The sequence below is a fragment of the Cebus imitator genome, unplaced genomic scaffold (genome assembly GCF_001604975.1).
Source record: "Cebus imitator isolate Cc_AM_T3 unplaced genomic scaffold, Cebus_imitator-1.0 Scaffold114, whole genome shotgun sequence".
NCBI lineage: Eukaryota > Metazoa > Chordata > Mammalia > Primates > Cebidae > Cebus > Cebus imitator.
In genome coordinates, this window is record NW_016107429.1 from 1,481,632 (window position 1) to 1,496,455 (window position 14,824).

The following is a 14,824-nucleotide window of genomic DNA, read 5'->3' on the forward strand; positions in this document are numbered from 1 at the left end:
ATTTGAGTGCTCGAGACTCAAATTTCCTCATCTATAAAATGTGGATAATAATGATTGTTTTAAAAAATATTTTTCTCTCATAGCCTGTATTGTGGGTTAAATTGTGTCCTCCAAAAGTTATCCTGGAGTCTCAATTCTCACTATCTGTGAATATGACTGTACTTAAAAATAAGTTTTGCAGTCAAGTGATCGAGACCATCCTGACCAACATGGTCAAACGCCGTCTCTGCTAAAATACAAAAAATTAGCTGGGCGTGGTGGTGCATGCCTATAGCCCCAGCTACTTGGGAGGCTGAGGCAGGAGGATTGCTTGAACCTGGGAGGCAGAGGTTGCATGAGCCGAGATCATGCCACTGCCCTCCAGCCTGGCGAAGGAACAAGACTTTGTCTCAAAATAAAATAAAATAAAATAAATAAACTTTGCAGATATAATCAATAAAGATGTGGTCATTAATGCAGGTTATAACTCATCATGACTGCTGTCTTTATAAAAACAGAAAACATCATGTGAAGATTGAAATGTACAGAGAATATCACAGCACAATGGAGGCAAGATGGGAATCATGTAGCTGCTAGTCAAGGATTGCCAGAGATTGATGGTGATACTGTAACAAAGAGAAAGGTATGGGATAGATTCACCCCTAGAATCTTCCAGAGAAGACATCTCAGCTCATACCTTGATTTCAAATGTTCAGCTTCCCAAACAGTGAGAAAATAAATTTCTGTTTTTATAAGCAATATAGTTTGTGGTGATTTGTTATAGCAGCCCTGGAAAACTAAAATAGGGTGGTTATAATTATTAAATTACCCAGTAACTAAGTAATCAGAACAGCATTTAGCACATTTTAAGTGTTTATGAGTTTGGGGGTTTAATATTACTGAAAAATTCATTCAGATTAAACAGAATGTTCTCCTCTGATCTCCGTTGCCTGTATTCCAACTGTGTTAGTCTCGTAAGGCTACTATGACAAAATATCATAGACTGATAGCAGTCTATGATAATAACAAAATAAACAAAAAATAAATAAACAAAAAATATTTATTTCTCACAGTTCCAGAGTCTAGGAAGTCCAAGATCAAGAAGCCTCACAATTTAGTTCCTGGTAAAAGCGAAGAAGCATAAATAACTTGAAATATTCTGCCACTTCACTGGTTTATATTAAGTAACCTATTAGTTTGAGATATTCTATAATAGATGATAAATATCACATTTTTAAAGTTTAATGCAAAAATTCAAACTAAAAATAAAGGTTCGTTTTAGCTTGAAAATGACAATACAGAAGATAGCTAATGTTTTAGTTTAGATCATTCATCTTTGTAAGCAAATACCAATATATTATTCATAGTCTAATAGGCATAGTAGTGAAAATTGCTGTTTCATTTCATGTAACAATAAATAATGTGTAAAGTAGTCATTTATAAAAAGTTTTAATTTTATGTAACATGTATAGTTATTTTTCCTAACCATTTCTTTCTGTTTCTTTTTTGATGATATCCCTGGGAGGAAATAGTTATATTACTTTAACAGCTATAATAAATCAAAAATTTTCACAAAAAGAATAAAAATAAAGAGGGGAGAAGTCAGAAGGAGGAGAAAAAGAAGTAAAAGAAATAAACAAAGAAAATGAATTAAAAGTGGCTTTTACCAGAAGATCTATCAGATGATAAGGGCAGATCCTAGAAAACACTCACCATTCTTTCATTAAGGTTGAGATATGGAGAAGAAAAAATTCTTAGTAGTAGCATGCTGGCTACCATGGAAATCCTCCAGGACAGAAGGAATATCAAGTGCTTAATGTTAATATATCAGTAGTGAATGAGCTTCAGTAATGTGTACAGAACCAGAGATTACTTCCTAAGAGCCATACACAAGTACTAATAACAGCTGGAATTCAAAAATTACTGTACTGTACAAGGAAAAAAAATCATGATTTATCCTTATATCTGCCTCAGCACCTAACACACAATAGTCATTCGAAAATATGTTTAGAATAATAACCTTACAGAAATTGTATACTGATCTTCTGGTCCCTCTAATCCAAAGATGATCTCCTAAGATTTGAAGGGAGTGGTTAGCTATTGCATTGTCCATACAAATAAATCAGTCTCAGTCATCAGTTTTCAAAGATAGGTAAATCTAAATTATAAACGAAAAATAAGCCAGTGACTCCTATTTACCTTAGAACTGAAGTGTTTTTAATAAGTTTGCATGAAGGAGAAACTTGAACATAGTTAAAATTAAAATAAGCAAAATAAATCTTAAATTGGATTAATAAGTATTGTTTAATAATTTTGGAGCATAGACTTTGCCTTGGGCTCAATCAAGATAATGTATTTAAAAGTCTTTATTAAATTTGTGCCCAAACAGTTTTAATGCGAATTTATCTAATGTCAGTTCAACAAAAAAAAAATGTTAATTCTATGGACTTAAGAAGGTAAAGAGTTTTCTATGCACATAAATAATAATTATCTTATAGAATACTAGATTAAGCATCAACAAACTATGGGCCGGGCGCAGTGGTTCAAGCCTGTAATCCCAGCACTTTGGGAGGCCGAGGCGGGTGGATCACGAGGTCAAGAAATCGAGACCAACCTGGTCAACATGGTGAAACCCCGTCTCTACTAAAAAAATACAAAAAATTAGCTGGGCATGGTGGCACGTGCCTGTAATCCCAGCTACTAAGGAGGCTGAGGCAGAAGAATTGCCTGAACCCAGGAGGCGGAGGTTGCGGTGAGCCGAGATCGCGCCATTGCACTCCAGTCTGGGTAACAAGAACAAAACTCTGTCTCAAAAACAACAACAACAACAACAACAACAACAAAAAATATGGCCCATTTACAAAATCCAACTCACTTTCTTTCTATTATTTACACTTTAATTGGAATACAGTCACACTCATCCATTTGTGTATGTCTATGACTGATTTTATGCTATAATGTCAGAGTTGCCATGCTGCATTAGAGACTGGCCTACAAAGCATACAAATATTTACTATCTGGCTCTTTAAAGAAAATGTTTACCAGGATTTTCACTATGTTATAATTTCAATAATGCTTGTTTTTTTATTTAATACTAATTTATAACTATGCAAGTAAAAAGGCTTCTTAGATTTTATAGCTAATCTTGTCTAAAATTAGTTCAATAATGCCTTTCTACACTAAAAGTCTCTCTAATAATACTTCTTCATTCTTTATTAATCTAACCATCAGAATGAAAATAATGTGTCATAAAGTCTCTTATAAAATAAGGAAGCTGGAAAAAACGTTATCAGTAGTAACAGTTAAAATGATATGATTCTATAATTAAATATGATATATTAAGATAAGTGTTCATCACAAATTTATTTTTAGTGATGATTTTAAGTATAGTAAACTTTTTAAAAATTAGGTTCACATAATGGCTGTTGAGGACCATGAATACATTTAGTTTAATTTATAACAAACACAGTTTCTAATATATTTCTGTTTATAATTAAAAAAAACTATGTCCATATTATGTAACTTTGCACTGTAACTGGAATTCACAATGAGAGTATGTTTTCTAAACTATGCTGATTTGTGAAAGCATACACACAAATTAGTTGCTTCTGTGTGTTTCTAAAAATATTTCAGAAAAGATAAATAATATTGAATAATTATTACAAAATATGATTAGGTTTTAAAAACAAAATGAGGATGGAACACACTCTAAAGCATTTTATTTTTTTCCAAAGAAGTAAAACATTTAGAGATGTTAAATGGTAGCTTGGTTGAAAAATGCTAGGTGTCTAAATACAACTGGAAAAAAAATAAAAGCCTAGATTAGCCAGTAGGAGAAGAGAACTGGATTTTCTTAAAATAGTAAAAAGTCCCACAAAGTGTTAGAACTTTATCATGAACTAAAATATCTCCTTTCTTTGCAAGATGAAAAGATTTTTATGTTTCCCAAGGTTATGAACCAGAGAATAGAGAACATGACATTTTGAGAACCTGTCCTGAGTCTCTTCCAAAGGATACTGGTAACAGTGGCTGCTGCCATCATGCAGGCTGCAGCACGGTCTGCACACTCCATAGAGCTGGTGGGAGCCCAACCCCTTCCAAGTAGGCATACGAGCTCCCTGGGTGCCAAGTGCAGTTCCACTGCAGCCGCCAAACCATGGCTGCAGACCCAGGTCTCCTGCTCTATGGAGCAGCCAGGAGGGCAGGGCTACAGCCACCAAAACTGTGCCATGGATCCAAGCCTCCCTGTGCTCTTGGTGGGGCCTTGGGAGCAGGCAGGATCTGCCTTCCCAGGTGTAGCTACCTGACGAATGGCTACAGACCTGGGCCTCCTACTCCACGGAGCAGGCAAGAGCTGAGGACTAATGGGATCCCTACCCCTTCTGTGTTTGTAGGCAGGAGTTCCCCAGGTGTAGCTATGGCAGTCCTCCCAGGCACAGGACATGGGCATCTCTGCAGCCTGCACCCTCAGGGCCCAGAAGGAACCCCACTCCATCCCTACAGGCTTGGGGATGTCTGCTCCCTCTGCCTGGCCTCTCTCTGCTCCCAGTGCTGGCTCTGATCTTGGAGTGGGGTTGGGGCCAATCCACGTGGCCCTGAATGGCAGTGGGAGTCAGATTCCTGGGTTGAAGGAGGTGGGTCTCCAGTAAGGTCCCAGCTTCATGCCAGGGAGGGCCTGAAGGCTGGCCTGCCAGTACATAGACCAGAGTGGAGACTCATGGTGCCTCTTCCTGGCTGGACCATGACCACCCATGGTCCAGTCAACATGCACTTCCTCCCCTCTGAGATCCATAAAAGCCTTGGGCTTCCTGAAGCAGGGGAGAGGATGTAGAAGATGCAGAGATGATGGGACAAGTAGCTGCAGAGAGGAGCTACCTTCTCTGCTTAGAGCTTCAGAGACCTACAGAGATGTCTGAACCATCTGCCTGCAGAGAGATGTCACCCTCTCCAGGGTCTCCTCTCTACTGAGAGCACAAGTTTATTCTCCTGGTTTTAGTTTCTTAAGATGTACATTTGGGTTATTTGAAATCTTCTTTTACTCATATGAAATTTCTTCTGAGCAGTATTATCACAGTGTCCCACAAGTTTTGATTTGTTGTACATTTTTTGTTCATATCTAAATATTTTCTAATTATCCTCATTTCTTCTTTAACTTATTGATTCCTTAAGTATTAGTTGTTACCTATATACTTGTGAATTTTCTAGCTTTCTTTCTGTAATTAATTTCTAGCTTCATTTCATTTTGGTTGGCAAAGATATTTCACCTGATTTCAGTCTTTAAAATGTATTAATTTTTTTTTGTGGCCTAATACATGATCTAGCCTAGCAAACATTCCATATGTACTTGAGAGGAATGTGTTTTCTCCTGTTGTAGAGTGTTCCGTGTATGTCTGTTAGGTCTAGTTGATTTATACTTCAAGTCCTTCCTTAATATTCACCTTCTGTTTAGATATTCTTTTCATTATGAAAAATAAGGTATTGAAATCTCCATCTATTTTTGCAGAATTGCCTGTTTTCCCATTCAGTTGTCAATATTTCCTTATATACTTTACAACTGTTTGGTTTGCCATGTGTATTTTTATAATTATATCTTTTTGGTGAATTAACTAAAAAGATATAATAATATAGATATATAATGTCCATTGATATATATGTATATAATGTCATTAATATATAATGTCCATTCTCTATTGTTTATATGTAACAGTCTTTTTTTTCCTTGAGATTAATATAACCACTCCAGCACTCTTTATGTTACTATTTGCATAGAATATATTTTTACATCCTTTCACTTTAATCGTATTTGTATCTTTGGTTCTAACATGAATCTGTCACAGACAATCTATAAATGAATTAAATTTTAAATTCACTCTGCCATTTGATAAGCATCTTCTTTCTGGCTGCTTTCATTATTCTTTCTATTTGGGTTTTCAGCAGCTTTATTATAATGATCTCTTTTGGCATGAAGTTCTTTGGGAATATCGGATGTGTAGATTCATGTCTTTCATAAGATTAAAAAAAAAGGTGGCCATTAAGTTTTTAAATATGCTTTCAGTATGTTTCTCTCATCTATTTCAGGGACTGAAACTGATAAATTGTTTGCTAGTCTACTGGATAGTTTATCACATGTTCATTATGCTGTTACTTATTTTTTTTTTCTTTCTGCTCCTGGGAAGGGATAATTTCAAGCATCCTATTCTTAAGTTGACTGGTATTTTTAATTCTACTTGTTTGAAATCTGTTGTTACATTCTTCTAATGAATTTTTTATTTTGTCACTTTTCTGCTTCACAATTTTTGTTTATGTTTTATAATTTCTATTATTGGTATTATTTTGTTTATAAATAATTTTATTTTATATAATTAATTTATTTATTTTAGTTCTCTGTTAACAATTTTCTTGAGCTGTTTGAACATATTTAGTACAGTTGATTCAGTCTCTTTGGGCTTCATGCAGGACAGTTCTGACCATTTATATTTTGTAAATGGGCCAAATGTTTCTGAGTTCTTATATTCTAGTGACTATTTTGTTGAAAAATAGACATTTGAATATTGTAATGTAGTTAATTTTATAAATCATATTCTCCCCTCTCCTTAGGGCTTTCTCCTTTGGATTGTTGAAGGCTGCAATCAGTAAATTTTTCAACCTTTTTTTTTGCAAAGGTTGTGTTCTTTGTCATGTGTGGTCACTGAAATGTTTCGTTCTTTATCCTGAGTTCAGCAAGTGTTCTGACATGTAAAAGTTGCCTTCTTTTCCTCATTTAGCATTCATTTAGTTGCAGTAAATATTGTTTTTGGTTCTTTTTCTGGAAGTCAAGCAAATTGGTTCTAAGAGTTTCTGCTTGCCTTTTAATGTTTCTATAGAGTAATGGACATTTCAGGCTGCCTGCTCTGCCGTATCTAAGCTTTTGATGTATTAAATATATAATGAGTGCTTTAAAGTGGTAAGGTTAAGTAAACAAAAATATGAGAGACCTGGTTCAGTTTCTTTAATCCAAGAATAATAAAGTAGATAAGATAGTCTTGCACGTATGTAATTATGCTAGAGTATGAGAAAATAAGTGAAAACAAGGGAGGGAAAAGTGATGGATGTCAAAGCAGACAGCAGTTTCTCCTGAAAGTGGAATGTTAATATTCAGATACATCCAGAGTTGATCTGCTTCTTTATCACCAGGCTATTTTGAAGGTAATCATATTTTTCCTTAGCAGTAAAATATTCTATCTTATAATTTACTATAATAATATATTTACAACTATTAAATTAATACTTTCTGCCAGGGTTTTGAAGAAAAGGAAATACAAATTTTAAACCTTAAAAATATTTTCCTTGTCATTCATGGGCACACCACCACAACACAACATATTTATCATTGAGCTAAGCCAATTTTTTTCAGCTCTGATTTGTTGTCTGTGTTTCTAGTTAATGCTTTATGTATAATTCATAAAAATATTACCAAACATCTTTGTTTTTTTAATTTAAAATTTAACTACTCTATTTACAATTTAACAATTTAACTTACCATTTCTGAGGTTGTTGGTGTTGTTGTTTTCTTCTCTCTTACCCTGCCACTATTATCGCCTCTTTCCCCGTTATCTATTCTCAGATTCAGAACATGAGTTCTGATGATTTATTTGAAAATTGAGCTTATTAATTTTCAGCCATATTTATACAATCAATAAGACCTCTAAGGCTTGTAAGAAATTTCTCAGACAACTTCCTTTAATGCTATTTTTTCTATTTTTACATAATTGATCAACAAAACATTTCTTGATTTTCTTCTTGAAGGTGTTTACCTATAAGCGTTTATCTCTCATCAAATACATTTTATTGTTTTCAGAGAGTCACTTTTTGTGAATACTTTAAATGTAAATAAATCACTTACAGTTCAAATTGAGGAGAATGGTATTATCTTATAAAGTCACTTTGTAACCAGGGTGGGGCTGCATATTCAGCTCCCTCCTGGTTCTGATTGCAAGGTCCTTGGCCTCTCTAACCCCAAGAATGGAGAAAGGGACCCCGGAGGAGCAGTGAGCTTACTATTTGAATAAATATTGTGGACCCAAAGAGTTTAGCAGAGAGCAATTTATTAGGTAGAGAGAGAGAGAGAGAGAGAGACAGAGACAGACAGAAGGTGATCTTTCCCTGAAGCCACACCATCTAAAGTTAGCTCCCTCTCTCTCCCTCTCCCTCTCCCTGTCCATCTCTCTCTTTCTCCTGAACAAAGAAGCTCATCTGGATTTTCCCTCTAGCCTGGGCTTGGGAAAGTTAAATAACTTTAGGTTCCCAGATGGGGCATGGATGGAGGCCTGGCACTGGGAAGCTTCTGCCTTTGAAACCATGCCCACCCCTAGTGAAACCGGGAAGAGAAGCTTTTTTTTCCCTTAAGACAGTCCCTGAACTTCATTAACCTGAGAATTAGAGTTCTCAATTCCCTTAGTCAAATAGAATCTAAAATTAAAAATCTAGAGTTTTAACTCATGAAATATGTTGAGCCCTCTAACATCTAAATATTATGGAAATTAGCTCTAATCAAAACTTGTCTAGCTGCCCTTTTGACAAGAAAAGGGAAGGACCCAAAGTTGAATTCTTTCATTAAAGACAAACTGGTATTTTTCTCACAGGTTCTTGAATGTATTGTAAGAAGATTAACAAAATCTAGTATACTCAAGTTAAATATTTTGAGAAAGATTCTATGCCTTTTTTCTTCTATAATCCTCCTTTAAAGAGACTGTATTTTTTCAGTTCTTTTGAGAACACAGAGAAATACATTTTTTTCATTGTCTCTGTAAGTATAATGAAAGAAAATGCATTTAAAACAAACCTTGTTTGGAAGTTGTTATTCTAGATCTTGGATTTTTAATATATATTAAACTATGCTTTCTTATTTATTCCTAGTATAGTCATTTGGTTTAAGCATTGAGTTCCTTGCACTAGATTTTTCTTTAATTTTTACTGCAGATGGAATAGAAGGCAAAGTTTCAATTATGTTATATGGGTATTCTTACTTATTTCCTTCAAAACCTTCATATTGTGAACTTCTCTATGACTGCATTTTTTGTAGTTAGCATCATTCTGTGTAGAACAATACATTAATAAAGATGAAATGATAATTTTAATAATCAATATCAAGTTAGAAATTCTTTTCTCTAAAGGTATTTTCCCTAGAAGCCCTTAATATAAGTAAAACAGGCAAGTTTCTATTCGTGTAATACCCAGAAAAATTTTCTGTCATTATATAGGAGTGCTAATAATACTTATTATACCATTGCTTTCCTTTTTCTAATTCTTAAAAATTATCAGTTTTTTAGTTTATTTAAAATTATATTATTTTGGGAGGGAAAACAATCTTAAAATTTTAATAATTTTTTATATTCCCTATGAACATAGGTAGACCTTTTTAGTAGTATATATAATATCAATCTTAGAAATAGTTTTCCTGGTTAGGTCAGAGTTGAGGAAACAGTCAGAGAGAATTTGGTGCAATCAGATTACAATAAAGCCTATGTTACTAATTTTCTTGTTGCACTAGTTTTGATTCTTTTCATATTCTGATAGCTTTCATGGTAAGATTGCATAAGAGCAATGTTCAGAGTTATCTTGTGTTTTGTAAAGTCAAATATATCTTAACACAAATGAATTTCTGCTTTGTCCTAGTAATCAATAAAATAACATTATCAACCAGTAAAATAACATTATCTACATAAATGTGTTACAATTGTCTATTTCATCTTTATTATACCTGGATTGTTTGATTGCAAACACCAGTAAACAATGCTATATATCTTAATAAAATATCAGTTAATTAGATAAAAATTGGGAATTTATGTAATAAAAATAACTTAAGAACCAATTTCATATAGAATAGGAATGGACAGTTCCAACATTTTAGGTAGTACAAGTTACTTATATTTTGGTGACATTACTGCTGGAAGAAATCAGCTTCAGACTTTTACATTTTACTCATAATTGCATACAAGAGCAAATATTCTAAGATCTTGGGACTATAACAACAGTTACTGCCCTTCTTTTCATAATTCTATAATTTTATATGTCTACCCATATAAAATTATCTTTAAAAAATGATTGGCATTCCCTTTCAAGAAAAAAATTAACATCTTGTCCCATTTGAACTAATATGTTATTTTCTTGTACATAGTTCATTTGAAGTCTTTTTAGTCTCATGTTTATTGTAAGCCTTCATAGAAAGTTTTAAAAGGTCATGATAATAAAAATACATCACTTAAAGTTCAATTATCAAACTTTTAACAGTTGGGTTTATTCTGTGGCAATGATATCACCTAAATCAAACTTTCTTCTTTTAAGGAATGCTAGGATAGAAATAAGTGCCTGAGGTTATTACTTTTCCTAAATGATAAATAAATCAAATAAAAATTAATTCCTATATAGCTTCTAGCAAAGTTTTTTATTTTTATAAAACTCATCACATAGATTATATTGTTTAAGGTCTTTTCTTAGTGACTTGCATCAAAAGTACTTCCTTTTCCTTCATTGGAAATTGAGCTTATTCACAACCAAACTCTACCAGATGTACAAAGAAGAGCTAGTATCATTCATACTGCTACTATTCTAAAAATTTAAAGAGGAGGAACTCTTCCCTAACTCATTTTGTGAAGCCAGCATCAACCTTATATTAAAACCCGGCAGAGATACAACAAAAAAAGAAAACTTCAAGCCAATATCATTGATGAACATCGATGCAAAAATCCTCAACAAAATACTGGCAATACAAATCCAGCAGCACATCAAAAAGCTTATCTGCCATGATTAAGTAGGCTTTATTCCTGGGATGCAAGGGTGGTTCAACATACACAAATCAAAACATATGATTTTTCATATAAACAAAACTAAAGACAAAACCCACATGATTATTACAATAGATGTAGAGAAAGCTTTTGTCAAAATTCAGTGTCTATTTATGTTAAAAGGTTTCAATAAACTAGGTATTGAAGGAACATATCTCAAAATAATACAAGTCATATATGACAAACCCACAGCCAACATCATAATGAATGGATAAAACATGGACTCATTCCCCTTGAAAACTGGCATAAGACAAGGATACCCTCTGTCCCCATTACTATTCGACATAGTATTGGAAGTCCTAGCCAGCGCAATCAGGCAAGAGAAAGAAATAAAGGGCATACACATTGGAGAAGAGGAAGTCAAACTATCCCTGTTTGCTGATGGTATGATTCTTTATCTAGAAAACCCTATAGTGATGGCCCAAAAGTTCCTTAGGCTTATAAACAACTTCAGCCAACTCTCAGGATATGAAATCAATGTACAGAAATCACTAGCACTCCTATACACCAACAACAATCAAACCAAGAGCCAACTCAGTAACACAATACCATTCACAATTGCCACAAGAAGAATAAAATATCTAGGAATGTAGCTAACCAGGGAGGTCAAAGATCTCAAGAAGGAGAATTAAAAAACACTGCTTAAAGAAATCAGAGATGACACAAAAAAAATGGAAAAACATCCTATGGTCATGGATAGGAAGAATCAACACCATTAAAATGGCCATTCTTCCCAAAGGAGTTTATAGATTCAATGCTATTTCTATACAAATGAAATTCTTCACAGAACTAGGTAAAACTATTTTAAAATTCATATAGAATCAAAAAGGAGCCCAAATAGCCAAGGCAACTCTAAGAAAAAAGAGCAAAGCTGGAGTTATCATGCTATCCAACTTCAAACTATACTATAGGGCTACAGTAATGAAAACAGTATGGTACTGGGCAAAAACAGACACATAGACCAATGGAACAGAATGGCAGTTTTTGGCTTTCAACCAGAAACTGAGCTGATCCCTTTGTGAAACAGCCTCAGCTTTTAGATTCCTTTGTTATGTGAACTGAAGGATCCCTTGATAGGCATAGTGTTGCAAAGGTGGATGGCATACAAACTGGGGACACCAGTTTATGAAGCTTATTCATGGGTCCTGTGGCTGGTGCTCAATTATGAATATACTATTTTCACCTGATGATGGGTTGTTAAACAGCCTATTTTTATGATTTAGTAATTCTCACAGTATCCAGATTAAGATAATTCACATGATCACTTGAGATAACACAGTCAGATATTCTGTGTGTACTAAGATCCAGTGGCACATCAAGAGCTGTTTTCCCAATAGATTTCCCAATTTACATGCTCCAGACAGATTGGCCTTGCTACAGCAGGCAGATTGCTTCTGTTTTCCCAATAGATAATTTACATGCTTCAGGCATATTGACCTTAGGGACCTATATTGTTATCTTCCAATCAGAACTCATAAATCATAATTTTACTGGGAATTTTCAGAACAAAAATAATTTTGGCAGAATAATGTATGTTATGTTGTAGAGTCGAAACTGTGGGACTACTTATACTAAGGCCTGAAACTGCTACAAACCCATTTTTTTGCTCTGGGTTTCAAAGCTGTCAGCTTTCTAAGTCCTTTGATGATAAATGGCTTGGAGTAATATTTCCAAGAATGGGATATGCTGCCTCCACAAACCCAAAAGTCCTACCAGGTATACCTTTTTAGTGGTAGCTGGTGTGGCATGCACCTGCTTTGGGTAACTATCCCAACATATTCCAGAAAACTAGATGCTAAAACTTTGGGATGTTATAGTCCTTGAATCCTCATAAGGTTTATCTCCTACCCTCTGGATTGCACGTCTTGCCAAGTACTAAAATGCTTCCTACTTATTTATTTCTACTTATCCAAATAAATCAATACAATGTTCTTTAAAATGTTGCGTTTAAATCCTTCTGATTAGGTTATGGCAAAGAGCAGGAGATTTGACATATCCCTGGTGCAGAAACTGGCAGAAACTGGATGAGGATTTGTAATTCTTTGAGGCAGTTTTCCCCTGAGTTTTTTTTCTTTTTCCTTGTCTGGATTGAGCAGTATTATTGTAGATTGTAAACTTATGTTGTGTCTGGGACACTGAAATATTAACAACTTAATAATATATCGCAACTGTGGCCTCCCTGGTTGCTAAGCAATGTTGTTGCTCATGATAATAATTTTACCCATCTTGCTTCTGATACCTAAGCACTACCACATGACTGCTAGTATTTTCAGGATTCAATTATCCCAATTGCTACAAGTGATTTTAGTTCTATAAAAATATTCTTCTATCATCAATCAGTCCTGACCTACAGAGAACAGCTGCAAGTCAGTTTCTCACCAATTCATCAATAACATTCAGCAACAGTCATTTGATTTCATTGTTCCTATAATTACTACCTTCCTCAAACCATTAAAATGCCTCACCCTAATGCCACAATGAGTTCCCTTACACTAATATTCCATTTCAGCTCACTACTTTGAATCTTTTAACTAATTATTTTTTTTGAAACAGCGTTTCCCTCTGGTTGCCCAGGCTGGAGCCTAATGGCATGATCTCAGCTCATTGCAACCTCCGCCACCCAGGTTCAAGAGATTATCCTGCTTCAGCCTCTCGAGTAGCTAGGACTACAGGCATACATCATGATGCCTGACTAGTTTTGTGTTTTCAGTTGAGATGGGATTTCTCCATGCTGGTCAGGCTGATCTAGAATTCCTGTCCTCAGGTGATCTGTCCACCTTGGCCTCCCAAAGCGCTGGGATTACAGGCATGAGCCACCGCACCTGGCAGAATCTTTTAATTATTATTGCTATCATCTGCTAGGGGTTCTACATAATTTACTTGCTATCATTAATGTGATCTTCATTACCAGTAGACTTGGGGAAGATAGGCAATTTATTTCCAAAAATACACCCTCAAAGATTTCTTCCTTATATGTCTTCTGGTAGCACCACTCCAACCAAAAATCAGGCAAAATTTCGATGATTTATTTTTGCTACTGTTTTTAATTGTTTATTATTGTTACATAAGAGTTGCACATATACATGTGGTATATGTGATATTTTGATACAAGCATACAATATGTAATGAATCAGAGTGAGATATCCATTACCTAAAACATTTATCATTTTATTGTGTTGGGAACATTCCAAATCTTCTAGCTAATTCTAATGGAAAGAGATTTGTGTACAAAATGTTTATTGAGAAATTATCTTGGAAAAAATTAATGTTCTTGCAACATGGGCCTTAGCTGATTTCACAAGGAGCTAAAAAATGGGGGGGGGGTCTTTTAAATTATTTTTAATTGAGGTGGGACTATCTTCATATTGATGAGTTATTGATGTGGACTTATGAAGGGAGAAAAGCAGTGGGCAAGGCACTACTCTTCTCCTACAGGCAGTTGCTATGGAACAAATCAGGTGTGGGTCATCAGCAGTTAATACTCATGTAAGCTGAGAAATTGAGAAACTTTGTTCTGAGGGAAGACTCTGGATTGCACCGGACAGCAACAATTATAGCCATTAACAGATTAAGAAAGTTTTCTTCAATTACATGAGTTTTAACATGACATTGGCTAAAAGTTTATTAAATGAGAAAGGGTTATATGTATATATGTGTATGTATATGTATGTATACATGTATATATGTATACATACATATACACATATGTATATCACATGCATACATATACACATATATATTATGTGACACATATATGTATGTGTATACACACATACATGTATACACACATGTATGTATGTATACACATACATATATGTATGTGAATATGTATGTACACATGTGTATATATTTACATTTGTGTATGCATGTGTATGCATATACACATATATATACACATATACATACACACACAATTTTTTTCTTGTATATTCTTGTTTGGTAAATATAGACTAAATTTTCTTAAAATTATAATTACTTGTTTATTGAAAATCTGATAGCACTTAAACATCACAAACCTCTAG